Raw genomic sequence first — 18,130 nt, forward strand, 5'->3', positions numbered from 1 at the left:
AATCTGTCTCAGGCAGAATCCCCAACATTAGCAGAAGCTTCCCTGGAGGAAGCAATGGTAGCTAGCAGGCATGCAGCTCCCTCCAAAGTAGAGCCGAAATTGTGAGGGACTTAAGGCGGAGGGGTCTTCCGGTGGTATTGACAAGCGGTTCTGTATTTGGAGCTAGCCCAAAAGTTTTTTCAAATCATGATCAGCGAAGGGAAGTGAAGGTACCCAGGCAGGAACCTCCCTCCAAAATTGGCCAAAGTTCTTGGGTACCAAGCCTGAAGGGGTCTGCGGACCGAATCCACAGTCCCTCTCTCTCCGGAAGAGGCCCCAAAATTTCACCAAGTATGCCTGGGAGGAGGATCGGGTAGCTACTGGGCATGCACGTACTTCCCAATTTGGCCAAAGTTCAGGTAGATACCCCATACGGGTATGCTGCTTTTATCCAGAACTTGTGCAGGTGACAGAGAATTTTTCCTAAGTACAATGTGGTGGAGGCAAAGGTAGCTACCGGGCATGTAGCAACCTCCAAATTAGCCAAAATTCTCTGTTACCTAGCCTAGAGGGATCCGAGTTTAGGATCCACAAAGAAAAAATCTCTCTTGGAGGAAGCCAAATCTTTTTTCTAGAAGCATGCCGAGGTGAGAAGGCAAGGGTAGCTACCAGGCATACACTTCCGTCTAAACTTGTCCAAAGTTGTGGTGTCCCTGCCCTGAAGGGCTTTGCAGCTGGTCCCCAGAGCTAAATCTGTCTCAGGCAGAATCCCCAACATTAGCAGAAGCTTCCCTGGAGGAAGCAATGGTAGCTAGCAGGCATGCAGCTCCCTCCAAAGTAGAGCCAAAATTGTGAGGGACTTAAGGCGGAGGGGTCTTCAGGTGGTATTGACAAGCGGTTCTGTATTTGGAGCTAGCCCAAAAGTTTTTCAAATCATGATCAGCGAAGGGAAGTGAAGGTACCCAGGCAGGAACCTCCCTCCAAAATTGGCCAAAGTTCTTGGGTACCAAGCCTGAAGGGGTCTGCGGACCGAATCCACAAGTCCCTCTCTCTCCGGAAGAGGCCCCAAAATTTCACCAAGTATGCCTGGGAGGAGGATCGGGTAGCTACTGGGCATGCACGTACTTCCCAATTTGGCCAAAGTTTTGGTAGATACCCCATACGGGTATGCTGCTTTTCCAGAACTTGTGCAGGTTACAGAGAATTTTTCCTAAGTACAATGTGGTGGAGGCAAAGGTAGCTACCGGGCATGTAGCAACCTCCAAATTAGCCAAAATTCTCTGTTACCTAGCCTAGAGGGATCCAAGTTTAGGATCCACAACGAAAAAATCTCTCTGGAGGAAGCCAAATCTTTTTTCTAGAAGCATGCCGAGGTGAGAAGGCAAGGGTAGCTACCAGGCATACACTTCCATCTAAACTTGTCCAAAGTTGTGGTGTCCCTGCCCTGAAGGGCTTTGCAGCTGGTCCCCAGAGCTAAATCTGTCTCAGGCAGAATCCCCAACATTAGCAGAAGCTTCCCTGGAGGAGGCAATGGTAGCTAGCAGGCATGCAGCTCCCTCCAAAGTAGAGCCGAAATTGTGAGGGACTTAACGCGGAGGGGTCTTCCGGTGGTATTGACAAGCGGTTCTGTATTTGGAGCTAGCCCAAAAGTTTTTCAAATCATGATCAGCGAAGGGAAGTGAAGGTACCCAGGCAGGAACCTCCCTCCAAAATTGGCCAAAGTTCTTGGGTACCAAGCCTGAAGGGGTCTGCGGACCGAATCCACAAGTCCCTCTCTCTCCGGAAGAGGCCCCAAAATTTCACCAAGTATGCCTGGGAGGAGGAACGGGTAGCTACTGGGCATGCACATACTTCCCAATTTGGCCAAAGTTCAGGTAGATACCCCATACGGGTATGCTGCTTTTATCCAGAACTTGTGCAGGTGACAGAGAATTTTTCCTAAGTACAATGTGGTGGAGGCAAAGGTAGCTACCGGGCATGTAGCAACCTCCAAATTAGCCAAAATTCTCTGTTACCTAGCCTAGAGGGATCCGAGTTTAGGATCCACAAAGAAAAAATCTCTCTTGGAGGAAGCCAAATCTTTTTTCTAGAAGCATGCCGAGGTGAGAAGGCAAGGGTAGCTACCAGGCATACACTTCCGTCTAAACTTGTCCAAAGTTGTGGTGTCCCTGCCCTGAAGGGCTTTGCAGCTGGTCCCCAGAGCTAAATCTGTCTCAGGCAGAATCCCCAACATTAGCAGAAGCTTCCCTGGAGGAAGCAATGGTAGCTAGCAGGCATGCAGCTCCCTCCAAAATAGAGCCGAAATTGTGAGGGACTTAAGGCGGAGGGGTCTTCAGGTGGTATTGACAAGCGGTTCTGTATTTGGAGCTAGCCCAAAAGTTTTTCAAATCATGATCAGCGAAGGGAAGTGAAGGTACCCAGGCAGGAACCTCCCTCCAAAATTGGCCAAAGTTCTTGGGTACCAAGCCTGAAGGGGTCTGCGGACCGAATCCACAAGTCCCTCTCTCTCCGGAAGAGGCCCCAAAATTTCACCAAGTATGCCTGGGAGGAGGATCGGGTAGCTACTGGGCATGCACGTACTTCCCAATTTGGCCAAAGTTCAGGTAGATATCCCATATGGGTATGCTGCTTTTATCCAGAACTTGTGCAGGTGACAGAGAATTTTTCCTAAGTACAATGTGGTGGAGGCAAAGGTAGCTACCGGGCATGTAGCAACCTCCAAATTAGCCAAAATTCTCTGTTACCTAGCCTAGAGGGATCCAAGTTTAGGATCCACAACGAAAAAATCTCTCTTGGAGGAAGCCAAATCTTTTTTCTAGAAGCATGCCGAGGTGAGAAGGCAAGGGTAGCTACCAGGCATACACTTCCATCTAAACTTGTCCAAAGTTGTGGTGTCCCTGCCCTGAAGGGCTTTGCAGCTGGTCCCCAGAGCTAAATCTGTCTCAGGCAGAATCCCCAACATTAGCAGAAGCTTCCCTGGAGGAGGCAATGGTAGCTAGCAGGCATGCAGCTCCCTCCAAAGTAGAGCCGAAATTGTGAGGGACTTAACGCGGAGGGGTCTTCCGGTGGTATTGACAAGCGGTTCTGTATTTGGAGCTAGCCCAAAGTTTTTCAAATCATGATCAGCGAAGGGAAGTGAAGGTACCCAGGCAGGAACCTCCCTCCAAAATTGGCCAAAGTTCTTGGGTACCAAGCCTGAAGGGGTCTGCGGACCGAATCCACAAGTCCCTCTCTCTCCGGAAGAGGCCCCAAAATTTCACCAAGTATGCCTGGGAGGAGGATCGGGTAGCTACTGGGCATGCACGTACTTCCCAATTTGGCCAAAGTTCAGGTAGATACCCCATACGGGTATGCTGCTTTTATCCAGAACTTGTGCAGGTGACAGAGAATTTTTCCTAAGTACAATGTGGTGGAGGCAAAGGTAGCTACCGGGCATGTAGCAACCTCCAAATTAGCCAAAATTCTCTGTTACCTAGCCTAGAGGGATCCGAGTTTAGGATCCACAAAGAAAAAATCTCTCTTGGAGGAAGCCAAATCTTTTTTCTAGAAGCATGCCAAGGTGAGAAGGCAAGGGTAGCTACCAGGCATACACTTCCGTCTAAACTTGTCCAAAGTTGTGGTGTCCCTGCCCTGAAGGGCTTTGCAGCTGGTCCCCAGAGCTAAATCTGTCTCAGGCAGAATCCCCAACATTAGCAGAAGCTTCCCTGGAGGAGGCAACGGTAGCTAGCAGGCATGCAGCTCCCTCCAAAGTAGAGCCGAAATTGTGAGGGACTTAAGGCGGAGGGGTCTTCAGGTGGTATTGACAAGCGGTTCTGTATTTGGAGCTAGCCCAAAAGTTTTTCAAATCATGATCAGCGAAGGGAAGTGAAGGTACCCAGGCAGGAACCTCCCTCCAAAATTGGCCAAAGTTCTTGGGTACCAAGCCTGAAGGGGTCTGCGGACCGAATCCACAAGTCCCTCTCTCTCCGGAAGAGGCCCCAAAATTTCACCAAGTATGCCTGGGAGGAGGATCGGGTAGCTACTGGGCATGCACGTACTTCCCAATTTGGCCAAAGTTTTGGTAGATACCCCATACGGGTATGCTGCTTTTCCAGAACTTGTGCAGGTTACAGAGAATTTTTCCTAAGTACAATGTGGTGGAGGCAAAGGTAGCTACCGGGCATGTAGCAACCTCCAAATTAGCCAAAATTCTCTGTTACCTAGCCTAGAGGGATCCAAGTTTAGGATCCACAAAGAAAAAATCTCTCTTGGAGGAAGCCAAATCTTTTTTCTAGAAGCATGCCGAGGTGAGAAGGCAAGGGTAGCTACCAGGCATACACTTCCATCTAAACTTGTCCAAAGTTGTGGTGTCCCTGCCCTGAAGGGCTTTGCAGCTGGTCCCCAGAGCTAAATCTGTCTCAGGCAGAATCCCCAACATTAGCAGAAGCTTCCCTGGAGGAAGCAACGGTAGCTAGCAGGCATGCAGCTCCCTCCAAAGTAGAGCCGAAATTGTGAGGGACTTAACGCGGAGGGGTCTTCCGGTGGTATTGACAAGCGGTTCTGTATTTGGAGCTAGCCCAAAAGTTTTTCAAATCATGATCAGCGAAGGGAAGTGAAGGTACCCAGGCAGGAACCTCCCTCCAAAATTGGCCAAAGTTCTTGGGTACCAAGCCTGAAGGGGTCTGCGGACCGAATCCACAAGTCCCTCTCTCTCCGGAAGAGGCCCCAAAATTTCACCAAGTATGCCTGGGAGGAGGATCGGGTAGCTACTGGGCATGCACATACTTCCCAATTTGGCCAAAGTTCAGGTAGATACCCCATACGGGTATGCTGCTTTTATCCAGAACTTGTGCAGGTGACAGAGAATTTTTCCTAAGTACAATGTGGTGGAGGCAAAGGTAGCTACCGGGCATGTAGCAACCTCCAAATTAGCCAAAATTCTCTGTTACCTAGCCTAGAGGGATCCGAGTTTAGGATCCACAAAGAAAAAATCTCTCTTGGAGGAAGCCAAATCTTTTTTCTAGAAGCATGCCGAGGTGAGAAGGCAAGGGTAGCTACCAGGCATACACTTCCGTCTAAACTTGTCCAAAGTTGTGGTGTCCCTGCCCTGAAGGGCTTTGCAGCTGGTCCCCAGAGCTAAATCTGTCTCAGGCAGAATCCCCAACATTAGCAGAAGCTTCCCTGGAGGAGGCAATGGTAGCTAGCAGGCATGCAGCTCCCTCCAAAGTAGAGCCGAAATTGTGAGGGACTTAACGCGGAGGGGTCTTCAGGTGGTATTGACAAGCGGTTCTGTATTTGGAGCTAGCCCAAAAGTTTTTCAAATCATGATCAGCGAAGGGAAGTGAAGGTACCCAGGCAGGAACCTCCCTCCAAAATTGGCCAAAGTTCTTGGGTACCAAGCCTGAAGGGGTCTGCGGACCGAATCCACAAGTCCCTCTCTCTCCGGAAGAGGCCCCAAAATTTCACCAAGTATGCCTGGGAGGATGAACGGGTAGCTACTGGGCATGCACGTACTTCCCAATTTGGCCAAAGTTCAGGTAGATACCCCATACGGGTATGCTGCTTTTATCCAGAACTTGTGCAGGTGACAGAGAATTTTTCCGAAGTACAATGTGGTGGAGGCAAAGGTAGCTACCGGGCATGTAGCAACCTCCAAATTAGCCAAAATTCTCTGTTACCTAGCCTAGAGGGATCCGAGTTTAGGATCCACAAAGAAAAAATCTCTCTTGGAGGAAGCCAAATCTTTTTTCTAGAAGCATGCCAAGGTGAGAAGGCAAGGGTAGCTACCAGGCATACACTTCCGTCTAAACTTGTCCAAAGTTGTGGTGTCCCTGCCCTGAAGGGCTTTGCAGCTGGTCCCCAGAGCTAAATCTGTCTCAGGCAGAATCCCCAACATTAGCAGAAGCTTCCCTGGAGGAGGCAATGGTAGCTAGCAGGCATGCAGCTCCCTCCAAAGTAGAGCCGAAATTGTGAGGGACTTAACGCGGAGGGGTCTTCCGGTGGTATTGACAAGCGGTTCTGTATTTGGAGCTAGCCCAAAAGTTTTTCAAATCATGATCAGCGAAGGGAAGTGAAGGTACCCAGGCAGGAACCTCCCTCCAAAATTGGCCAAAGTTCTTGGGTACCAAGCCTGAAGGGGTCTGCGGACCGAATCCACAAGTCCCTCTCTCACTGGAAGGGGCCCAAAAATTTCTCCAAGTATGCCTGGGAGGAGGAACGGGTAGCTACTGGGCATGCACATACTTCCCAATTTGGCCAAAGTTCAGGTAGATACCTGTTGTGGTTTAGCCTGGCTGGCAGTCAAACACCACACAGCTGTTCGCTCACCCTCCCCCCTCCCTCTCCGGGATGGGGGAGAGAAACGGGAAAGTGAAGCCTGTGAGTTGAGATAAAGACAGTTTATTAAGACAGGGAAAAGAATAACAACAATAATAATAATAATAATAGTATTAATAGTAATAATGTGTACGAAATAAGTGATGCACAATGCAATTGCTCACCACCCGTTGACCGATGCCCAGCCTATCCCCGAGCAGCCGGCCACCCCTCCACCCCGGCTAGCCACCCCTATATATTGTTCAGCATGACGTCAGATGGTATGGAATACCCCTTTGGCCAGTTTGGGTCAGCTGTCCTGGGTCTGTCCCCTCCCAGCTTCTGCTGCATCCCTAGCCTGCTCGCTAGCAGGACAGAGAGAGGCTGAAAAGTCCTTGGCTTGGTGTAAGCACTGCTCTACAACAATTAAAACATCAGCATGTTATCAGCGCTCTTCTCATTCTAATCCAAAACATAGCACCCTGCCAGCTACTAGGAGGAAAATTAACTCTGTCCTAACTGAAACCAGGACAGATATCCACCCCTTATTCCATACCATTTATGTCATGCTCAGGTTACACTCTTTCCAATACCTTCTAATTAATCACCATTTTCATCTATGATATATAGCAACCATGGTAGCGATGACATACAGTGTTATATGATAATTAACATATTATAATTCAACTCATGGGCTATTCTCACCCAGTATTAGGTCCCCTTGAGGTACACACCGGACCTCCCCATTCTCTTGCATTACCCATCAAGTGCATCCAGGTCCCCGAGCAAAAGCAATCCCACGAATGGGCTTGCCTTTTCCTGAGGCGGGAGTAGCCCAGACTGTCTTACCCAGCATGTTTCTTACGTGCACTACAGGAACTTTATCCCCTTCTACAGTGCGTAACAGGTTTGATTGGGCAGGTCCAGCTCGGTTGGCAGATCCTCTAGTATTGACTAACCAGGTGGCCTTTGCCAGATGTGTTTCCCAATTTTTGAATGTCCCAGCACCCATTGCTTTCAGTGTAGTCTTTAACAGTCCATTGTATCGTTCAACTTTCCCAGAGGCTGGTGCATGATAAGGGATGTGATACACCCACTCAATACCATGTTCTTTGGCCCAAGTGTCTATAAGGTTGTTTCGGAAATGAGTCCCATTGTCTGACTCAATTCTTTCTGGGGTGCCATGTCGCCATAGGACTTGCTTTTCAAGGCCCAGGATAGTGTTCCGGGCGGTGGCATGGGGCACAGGATATGTTTCCAGCCATCCAGTGGTTGCTTCCACCATTGTAAGTACGTGGCGCTTGCCATTGCGGGTTTGGGGGAGTGTGATGTAATCAATCTGCCAGGCCTCTCCATATTTGTATTTCAGCCATCGTCCTCCATACCAGAGAGGCTTTGACCGTTTGGCTTGTTTAATTGCAGCACATGTTTCACAATCATGAATAACCTGTGCTATAGTGTCCATGGTCAGGTCCACCCCTCGGTCACGAGCCCATCTGTATGTTGCATCTCTACCTTGATGGCCTGAGGTGTCATGGGCCCATCGGGCTATAAATAATTCACCTTTATGTTGCCAGTCCAGGTCCACCTGAGCCACTTCAATCTTAGCAGCCTGATCCACCTGCTGGTTGTTTTGATGTTCTTCAGTAGCCCGATTCTTGGGCACATGAGCATCTACATGGCGTACCTTTACAACCAGGTTCTCTACCCGGGCAGCAATATCTTGCCACAATGCAGCAGCCCAGATGGGTTTGCCCCGGCGTTCCCAGTTGTTCTGCTTCCATTGTTGTAGCCACCCCCACAGGGCATTTGCTACCATCCATGAATCAGTATAGAGATAGAGAACTGGCCACTTTTCTCGTTCAGCAATATCTAAGGCCAGCTGAACGGCTTTCACTTCTGCAAACTGACTCGATTCACCTTCTCCCTCAGCAGCTTCTGCAACTCGTCGTGTAGGACTCCATACAGCAGCTTTCCATCTCCGATGCTTTCCCACAATACGACAGGACCCATCAGTGAACAGGGCATATTTCTTCTCATTTTCTGGTAGCTTGTTGTACAGTGGGGCTTCTTCAGCACGGACCACCTCCTCCTCTGACGATATCCCAAAGTACTTGCCTTCTGGCCAGTCCATAATCACTTCCAGGATTCCTGGGCGACTGGGGTTACCTATTCGAGCCCGCTGAGTAATCAGTGCAACCCACTTGCTCCATGTAGCATCAGTTGCATGATGTGTAGAGGGGACCCTTCCTCTGAACATCCAACCCAGTACCGGCAGTTGGGGTGCCAGGAGGAGCTGCGCTTCAGTACCGACCACTTCCGAAGCAGATCGAACTCCCTCATATGCTGCCAATATCTCCTTTTCGGTTGGAGTATAGCAGGCCTCAGATCCTCTGTATCCCCGACTCCAAAACCCCAGGGGTCGACCTCGAGTTTCCCCAGGTTCTTTCTGCCAGAGGCTCCAGGTGGGGCCATTCTCCCCGGCTGCGGTGTAGAGCACATTCTTTACATCTGGTCCTGTTCGGACTGGCCCAAGGGCTACCGCATGAACTATTTCCTGTTTAATTTGTTCAAAGGCTTGTCGTTGCTCAGGGCCCCATTCAAAAGCATTCTTCTTACGAGTTACTTGGTAGAGCGGGTTTACAATCAGACTGTAATTTGGAATATGCATTCTCCAAAACCCCACGACACCTAGGAAAGTTTGTGTTTCCTTCTTGCTAGTTGGTGGAGACATAGCTGTTATTTTGTTGATCACATCCATTGGGATTTGACGACGTCCATCTTGCCATTTTATTCCTAAAAACTGGATCTCTCGTGCAGGTCCTTTAACTTTATTTTGTTTTATGGCAAAACCGGCCTTCAGAAGGATTTGGACTATTTTCTTCCCTTTCTCGAAAACTTCCTCTGCAGTGTCACCCCACACAATGATGTCATCGATGTACTGCAGGTGTTCAGGAGCCTCCCCCTGCTCCAGCGCAGACTGGATCAGACCATGGCAAATGGTAGGGCTATGTTTCCACCCCTGGGGCAGCCAATTCCAAGTATATTGGACTCCCCTCCAAGTGAAAGCAAACTGTGGCCTGCACTCTGCTGCTAGAGGGATGGAGAAAAATGCATTAGCAATATCATTTGTGGCATACCACTTGGCTGCCTTTGATTCCAGTTCATACTGGAGTTCTAGCATGTCCGGCACTGCAGCACTCAGTGGTGGCGTGACTTCGTTCAGGCCACGATAGTCCACTGTTAGTCTCCACTCACCATTAGACTTTCGCACTGGCCATATGGGACTATTAAAAGGTGAATGGGTCTTGCTGATCACTCCTTGGCTCTCCAGTTGACGAATTAGCTCGTGGATGGGAATCAGGGAGTCTCGGTTGGTGCGATATTGCCGCCGGTGCACAGTTGTGGTAGCGATTGGCACTTGCTGTTCTTCAACCTTCAGCAACCCCACAACAGAAGGGTCCTCTGAGAGACCGGGCAAGGTAGACAACTGTTTAATGTCCTCTGTCTCTAAGGCAGCTATGCCAAAAGCCCAGCGGAACCCTTTTGGGTCCTTGAAATATCCTCTTCTAAGATAGTCTATGCCAAGGATGCACGGAGCATCCGGGCCAGTCACAATACGGTGCTTTTGCCACTCATTTCCGGTTAGACTCACTTCAGCTTCCAATACAGTTAACTGCTGGGATCCCCCTGTCACGCCATAAATACAGATGGGCTCTGGCCCTTTACAGCTTGATGGCATTAGAGTACATTGTGCACCGGTGTCTACTAGAGCCTTATACTTCTGTGCGTCAGACGTGCCAGGCCATCGAATCCACACAGTCCAATAAACTCGGTTGTCCCTTTCCTCCCCCTGGCTGGAGGCAGGGCCCCTCTAGTCCTGGTCAGAATCTTCATTTCTGTGTTTAAAAGACTGCCTGCTAGAAGTTGGAGCAGCAAACTTTTCAGAGAACCCCTTTCTCCCGATTGTTTTCTTTTGCAACTCACGTACCCGTGCCTCTAGGGTCTCAGTAGATTTTCCATCCCATTTTCTCATGTCCTCTCCATGGTCACGTAGGTAAAACCACAGGGTGGTGCGGGGTGTGTACCCACCATATTGTCTTCTTTGCATGGATGCACGTTTACCCCTAATAGCTGAGACGCTGGTTTGTACAGGTGGGGAAGAAAATACACTCTCTTTAAGTTGCTGGACCTCTTCAAAAAGTTTCTCCAAAGTATTCTCTTTTAGTTGGTGGCCACTGGTTCGTTCAGGTGGGGGGGAACATAAATTCTCTTTAAGTTGGTGGACCTCTTCAATAAGTTTCTCCAAAGTATTCTCTTTTAGTTGGTGGCCACTGGTTTGTTCAGGTGGGGGGGAAGATAAATCCTCTTTAAGTTGGTGGAACTCTTCAGAGAGTTTCTCCACAGCCGAGACGCAGGCCTGTAGGGAAGAGGAGAGATTTCCTTCGTACTCCCGGAGTTGTTTAGCCATGTCACCCACTGTGGGATCTTCACCGTTTTTCCAGGTTATTATTGCCAATGTGCTGGCCCATGTTGATGGTGCATTCCGTACAAACTTCCGCCATATGGGTCGAGTACACTGGACTTCATCTGGATCTGTGGATGTTTGTGCATCGTCTAAGTCCTTATAAATTACTTCCCGTACAGCTAATTCCCTCAGGTACTGAATTCCCTTCTCCATGGTGGTCCACTTGACTGGTACACATACAAGTTCTTCCTTGTAGGGATACCTTCCCTTCACAGCTAACAGGAGACGCCTCCAGAGGCTGTGAGATCGTGCTCCATCTCCAATTGCTTTGTCAATGCTTGCATCTCTAGCAAGGGATCCCAACCGCTTGGCTTCCCTGCCCTCTAATTTCACACCATTGGCTCCAGTGTCCCAGCACCGGAGCAGCCAGGTGACAAGCTGTTCACCTATACAGCGACCAAAATCTTTTCGCACATCTCGTAGCTCACGCTGGTATAGGGTTCGGGTAGTTACTGTTGACTTACTGACATCCTCATCCTCATCTTCATCCTCCTGCACACTTGATGGCCCAGCCTCGTCTTCTCCAGACCCAGACTTAGCAGAAGACTTTCTGCGTTCTAAACGACCTGCGTCTCTATACCATTTTTTCACCTTTTCTACAGGGGCAACTTGCACTGCTACAGCTCGCCTCTCCGACCCAGCCACAGGGTCTGCCACAGGGATTGGAATACCCTCTGCAGGGTCAACTTGCACTGCTACAGTTCGTTTCTCCGACCCAGCCACAGGGTCTGCCACAGGGGTTGGAGTACCCTCTGCAGGGGCAACTTGCACTGCTACAGTTCGTTTCTCTGACCCAGCCACAGGAGTGGGAATGGCTGCGGGAGCTGGAGCCGGGACGGCTGCGGGAGCTGGAACGGCTGCGGGAGCTGGAGCCGGGACAGCTGCGGGAGCTGGAGCCAGAACGGCTGCGGGAGCTGGTACGGCTGCGGGAGCTGGAGCCGGGACAGCTGCGGGAGCTGGAGCCGGAACGGCTGCGGGAGCTGGAGCCGGGACGGCTGCAGGAGCTGGAACGGCTGCGGGAGCTGGAACGGCTGCGGGAGCTGGAGCCGGGACAGCTGCGGGAGCTGGAGCTGGAACGGCTGCGGGAGCTGGAGCCGGAATGGCTGCAGGAGCCGGGACTGGAACGGCCGCAGGGTCTGTCACTAGGTTGATAGTAGCATCAATTGCAGCTCGATAGGCACAAGCCAGACCCCAGCACGCCACAGTGATTTGTGTCACTTTGGAACTGCCAGAGTCATGACACCTTTTTTTCAAGCATTCTACCAGTTTTTTAGGATTTTGCAGTTGTTCAGGGGTGAATGTCCAAAACACTGGAGGTGCCCACTGCCCTAGAAACCTGCCCATATCCTCCCAAACTCCCTGCCACTCGCAAATATCCCGCCTCAAGACAGATCTCCGGATGAGATTCCTAAGTAGTTGTTTAACCTTAAACAAAACCTGAAGCGCATTCAGGAGACATAACAACAAGAACATGCTGGTCTGAGTATCCCAAGGATATTCAACATCTTGGAGAGCTACCGTAACTAGCTCGGGGGATAAGAGGGTGGTGAAGGAGGAAGGGAGAGTGAACAGGTAGGAAAAAATATCTTCCCCTGTCCCCTCCAGAGACTGACTCCCTGATGAAAAAAGGCAATAGGTGTAATTGCTAATAGTTTCTGAGATATGGTTTCCGAAGTATAGAGTCGACGACAGTGCTGAGTACAAATACCAGGTTAGAGTCATGACCAGATACTTCATCATTTCATAAGCCATCGTTACACCACACAGTACCATAACAATCTTAAACCAGGGCCCGGAAAGGATAAACAGCACGACAGGGAGCACATACAGAAAGTAACTTGCTATAAAACTCAATTTGGGAAACAGGCACAGCAGACTTGAGATTAAGGCAATCAACATTGTGACTAGCAACTATTAAGCAGGTCGAATACTTATACCAATTTTAGTTTAACACACTCTGGTCAAATCTGTCGATATCTCAACCCTTCGAGCCCCAAGTTGGGCGCCAAATGGGCTGTTGTGGTTTAGCCCGGCTGGCAGCCGAACACCACACAGCCGTTCGCTCACCCTCCCCCCTCCCTCTCCGGGATGGGGGAGAGAAACGGGAAAGTGAAGCCTGTGAGTTGAGATAAAGACAGTTTATTAAGACAGGGAAAAGAATAACAACAATAATAATAATAATAATAGTATTAATAGTAATAATGTGTACGAAATAAGTGATGCACAATGCAATTGCTCACCACCCGTTGACCGATGCCCAGCCTATCCCCGAGCAGCCGGCCACCCCTCCACCCCGGCTAGCCACCCCTATATATTGTTCAGCATGACGTCAGATGGTATGGAATACCCCTTTGGCCAGTTTGGGTCAGCTGTCCTGGGTCTGTCCCCTCCCAGCTTCTGCTGCATCCCTAGCCTGCTCGCTAGCAGGACAGAGAGAGGCTGAAAAGTCCTTGGCTTGGTGTAAGCACTGCTCTACAACAATTAAAACATCAGCATGTTATCAGCGCTCTTCTCATTCTAATCCAAAACATAGCACCCTGCCAGCTACTAGGAGGAAAATTAACTCTGTCCTAACTGAAACCAGGACAATACCCCATACGGGTATGCTGCTTTTATCCAGAACTTGTGCAGGTGACAGAGAATTTTTCCTAAGTACAATGTGGTGGAGGCAAAGGTAGCTACCGGGCATGTAGCAACCTCCAAATTAGCCAAAATTCTCTGTTACCTAGCCTAGAGGGATCCAAGTTTAGGATCCACAAAGAAAAAATCTCTCTTGGAGGAAGCCAAATCTTTTTTCTAGAAGCATGCCGAGGTGCGAAGGCAAGGGTAGCTACCTGGCATACACTTCCGTCTAAACTTGTCCAAAGTTGTGGTGTCCCTGCCCTGAAGGGCTTTGCAGCTGGTCCCCAGAGCTAAGTGTGTCCCAGGCAGAATCCCCAACATTAGCAGAAGCTTCCCTGGAGGAGGCAATGGTAGCTAGCAGGCATGCAGCTCCCTCCAAAGTAGAGCCAAAATTGTGAGGGATTTAACGCGGAGGGGTCTTCAGGTGGTATTGACAAGCGGTTCTGTATTTGGAGCTAGCCCAAAAGTTTTTCAAATCATGATCAGCGAAGGGAAGTGAAGGTACCCAGGCAGGAACCTCCCTCCAAAATTGGCCAAAGTTCTTGGGTACCAAGCCTGAAGGGGTCTGCGGACCGAATCCACAAGTCCCTCTCTCTCCGGAAGAGGCCCCAAAATTTCACCAAGTATGCCTGGGAGGAGGAACGGGTAGCTACTGGGCATGCACGTACTTCCCAATTTGGCCAAAGTTCAGGTAGATACCCCATACGGGTATGCTGCTTTTCCAGAACTTCTGCAGGTAACACAGAATTTTTCCTAAGTACAATGCGGTGGAGGCAAAGGTAGCTACCGGGCATGTAGCAACCTCCAAATTAGCCAAAATTCTCTGTTACCTAGCCTAGAGGGATCCAAGTTTAGGATCCACAACGAAAAAATCTCTCTTGGAGGAAGCCAAATCTTTTTTCTAGAAGCATGCCAAGGTGAGAAGGCAAGGGTAGCTACCAGGCATACACTTCCGTCTAAACTTGTCCAAAGTTGTGGTGTCCCTGCCCTGAAGGGCTTTGCAGCTGGTCCCCAGAGCTAAATCTGTCTCAGGCAGAATCCCCAACATTGCAGAAGCTTCCCTGGAGGAGGCAATGGTAGCTAGCAGGCAAGCAGCTACCTCCAAACTAGGACCAAAATTCTTAGATAGCTGAGGGAAACCAAGTTTTGGTTTTGCAGTAGAACTTTTTTCAAAGTAGAGTGTTTTTGTAGTAGAACCTTTTTTCGGAGTAGAATGTGTTTTTCCAGTAGAAAGGCAACCTTTTTTATTCAAAGGTATATGTGTAGACATAACAAATAAATGCTAAAGTGGACATGGACAGTAGAAGGCCTCACTGTTCCAAAATAGGGCTGAAAATTGAGAAAAAGTGGACAAGAAATGTGAGAAAATTAAAAACAAGGATCACAAGTTGTCTAATCATTAGAAAAGAAAGGAAAATAGGGAAAAACGAGAAATTAAAGGGTTGATCAAAAAAAAAATGTACATATATAGTATAGAGGAGCATCGAGTAGCTTTGAACCTGTAATACTCAGCCAATGAGGAAACAGGGGAGGTAGTCAGGTGTCAGGTAATAGGGGATAAAAGGTTATGATATGTTTACTATAATGCGCTCCTACTGGCAGTATGCCACCATTGCAATCATGAATAAAATAGCTTGATGGAAGATCCTGTCTGAAGAACATTACTGAGATTTTTCTAACAATTTGGGGGCTCATCCGGGATCTTGTCGCCTACCAAAGTGTTCTTGCCGCCACAGACAGAAAGGTGCACCCCGCTGATTTCAGCAGTCCCATCGGGGGTGGTGGGTCGTCTCGGTATGGCCGGCAAAGGACCGAGACTCTTAATCTGAAGACAGGCTCTGCAAAGCACTGGGGAGAAGGGAGGCCAGCACTGACATACCACAGACACAGCCCAGACACAGTACAGGCACAGGGCTAACTGCTTATAACCCGGACCGGGAATTCTGTGCACAGAAGAAGGTAAGGTAAACTTTACCATATATTGCCTCGGGGTGAGTTCAGGGAGACTCGTGTGGGGTGTGAATGAGACACACTTCTAGTGTGAAGCAAGTGTACAGTCCCGATCTGCAGTTTCGTAGTCCTGCGAGGGGCACAGCCGGAGACAAACGAAGCGAAACAGAGACGACCGAAAGAGAGTCTTGGGGTTCGGGCCCTTAGGTGTACAGTACCTTGAGCACAGTGAGGTGCTTGGCAGTATACCCCACCTCTGTCCTAATCCTAGGTGAAGGCATGTGGTACCCTGTGGGTGGTAAAGTCCACACCAGCACGTCAGGAAGAGATGGGGATTAAGGGTTCCAAGAGTCAGCAGGGTGGGTGTGGAGACCCCGGGACTGTGCCTAAAGATAGTTCTTTGGGGAGAATGATAAGGATCTGGAAAAACAACCCGAAAACTAGGGGAAAAGATTTTAAAAAATAAATAATCAATGGTTAGTTATTGTGAAATTGTCTGGCCTTTTTTAGGGCCAAAATATGAGTCTGATGAAAATTCAGGCTTTAAATTTATATGTAAACAATAAGACTACTTTTTCGGAGGAGGAATCAAGTTATGCTCCTTTTAATCCTAGTATTGCACCGGAGGCAGTGGCAGCTGCTCCAGGAGGGGAGATAGGGACTGTAATTGATGCTGTCCCTGGAGAAGGAAACACACTCCATGCTCTGGCAAAAATTAGAACAATGTAGAAGAGATATTGAGAATTTCACCTTCCCTAATACTAACAGTACTAACACTGTGTATCCTCTTACGGAAGTTCCAGTGGGACAAGGACAAATATATTATGTGAACTCCCCCCTTACCAGCAGAGTGTTAGGAGTTTTAAGAAGGAAATGAAGTCTTTAACTGAGGGCCTAGCAGAACAGTCAAATCCATTTCTAAGGCCTAATCTGTATTCCTGGGAGAGGGGGAAATGTCAATCTTGAGTATGTTATTTACTGGAGGAGAATGTTTAAGAGGGGAATGATTCGGCAGGCAGCTATTCAAGAACGGGAAAGAACTAACCCCCTGCCCCCCCAACCCCCCAATCCCCCGGACCGAGAGTAATTCCGATAGAGCAGAAATATCCACTTATCCAACTGGAATAATAACAACCCACAACACAGAAATCATATGAGAGACTCGGGGTCAGAATGAGAAAGTACTCAGGGATGAATCCTGAGGACCCGGTAGCCCAAGGGCTCTCAAAAGTTCATTTTGTGATTAAAGCCTGGCGAGATACACAGAAAAAGCTCCAGAAGGTGGGAGGATGGAGTGAACAGTGTAGGTGGTATGAAGGTATATGCCAGGAGGGGAAATGAGAAGGAAAAGTAGAGTGAAACTGATGGTATTCACAGCGTACTGGGTAGTGAGGCAGAGGGCTGGAGATAGAGGAACTTTGGGGAGGAGTCAGGCCCAGGATGGAAGGGAGAGGAAGAGAGAGGAAGGAATGGCAGGCAAGGAAAGCTACCTGTATTGCAGCCTAAATCCTAGCAGGGACAGGCTTTGAGAAGATGTTTTAAGTATGGCCAGGATGGCCACTTCAAACAGGAGTATCTGCAGTGGAAAAAGGAGGAGAGATTGCTGTTACAAATTCAGAATAGGGGAGTAGGGGCTTCTCAAAAAGCTAGTTCCCTGATAAATGAAAAAGTGTACCTCAAGGGTTCCTCAAGTGTACCTCAATGGGGATCACTCTACAGTTATCGTTGCAGGCAAAACAGACAGCACAGGAAGATTAATAACATTTATTACCTATTGCTGACAGGCTGGAGAGGTGAGAAACAAAGAAACAAGCTGGGGGCACCTTCCCCCATCTACCCTCTTCCACCTCTTCCCTGCCCTGAGTGGCGCGGGGGAGGCGGCACTGGAGGCTGCAGTCAGTCCATGGTGCTTTGTTCCCACCGCTCCTTCACGGTCGCTCTCTCCCCTGCCCTGGTGTGGGGTCCCTCTCACGGGGTGCCAGCCTTCCTGGGCTGGTCCTGTGTGGGTTTCTCCCCAGGCAGCAAAAAACGGGCTCTTTGGGAGCTGCTCCATGTGTGGGTCTGTGCCGTGGGGTCTATTCATCAGGAGTGGGTTGGTCCATCTTGGGACACCCCCCCCCCAATCACCTGCTCCTGCATGGGCTCCTCTCCACAGGCTGCAGCATGAAGATCTGCTCTGCCATGGTACACCATCGGCTGCGGGGGCAGTCAGCCTGCTCCACCAGGGGCCTCTCTGTGGGCCGCGGGAGGGACTTTGGCTCCAGCACCTGGAGTGCCTTCTCCCCCTCCTTCTACACTGACCTTGGTGTCTGCAGGGAGGTTTCTCACTCCTCGCTCTCCCAGCTGCTGTTGTGCAGCAGGTTTTTTTGTTTGTTTGTTTGTTTTTTGTGTGTTTTTTCCTTTTCTTGGATGTGCTCTCACAGAGGCACAAACTGCATTGCTCATGGCTTGGCTCTGGGCAGCAGTGGGCCCCTTTAGAGCTGACTGAAACTGGCCCTTATCTGCCACGGGGCAGCTGCTGGATTCTTCTCACAGGGGCTACCACTGCAGCATCCCCAATACCAGAACCTTGCCACATAAACCCAATACACTAGAGCAGCTAGGTCATTGCTGGCCTGTAAAGTATCAGGGCATAAATTGACTAATGAAACCCTAAATGTGGTGGGGGTAGAAGGGACTGGGATGACAGTGCAAATTTTGGGGATACCAGACTGAGACTAGGGATAGAATGATCACTGGGAAATTGTTGTATGTACC

General features: G+C 49.4%; 1 long non-coding RNA gene across 1 annotated transcript; it reads right to left on the minus strand.

Moving 5' to 3' along the window:
- Positions 1-5,561: 5,561 nt before the first annotated feature.
- LOC121079577 lies at positions 5,562-14,324 on the minus strand. Its single transcript, XR_005825091.1, has 2 exons — positions 13,394-14,324; positions 5,562-6,232 (listed from the first exon to the last, which is right to left on the minus strand). It is a non-coding gene; the product is annotated as an uncharacterized LOC121079577 (long non-coding RNA).
- Between the last annotated feature and the right edge of the window lie 3,806 nt (positions 14,325-18,130).

This window comes from Cygnus olor, chromosome 17 (assembly GCF_009769625.2).
Source record: "Cygnus olor isolate bCygOlo1 chromosome 17, bCygOlo1.pri.v2, whole genome shotgun sequence".
In the NCBI taxonomy this organism is placed as follows: domain Eukaryota; kingdom Metazoa; phylum Chordata; class Aves; order Anseriformes; family Anatidae; genus Cygnus; species Cygnus olor.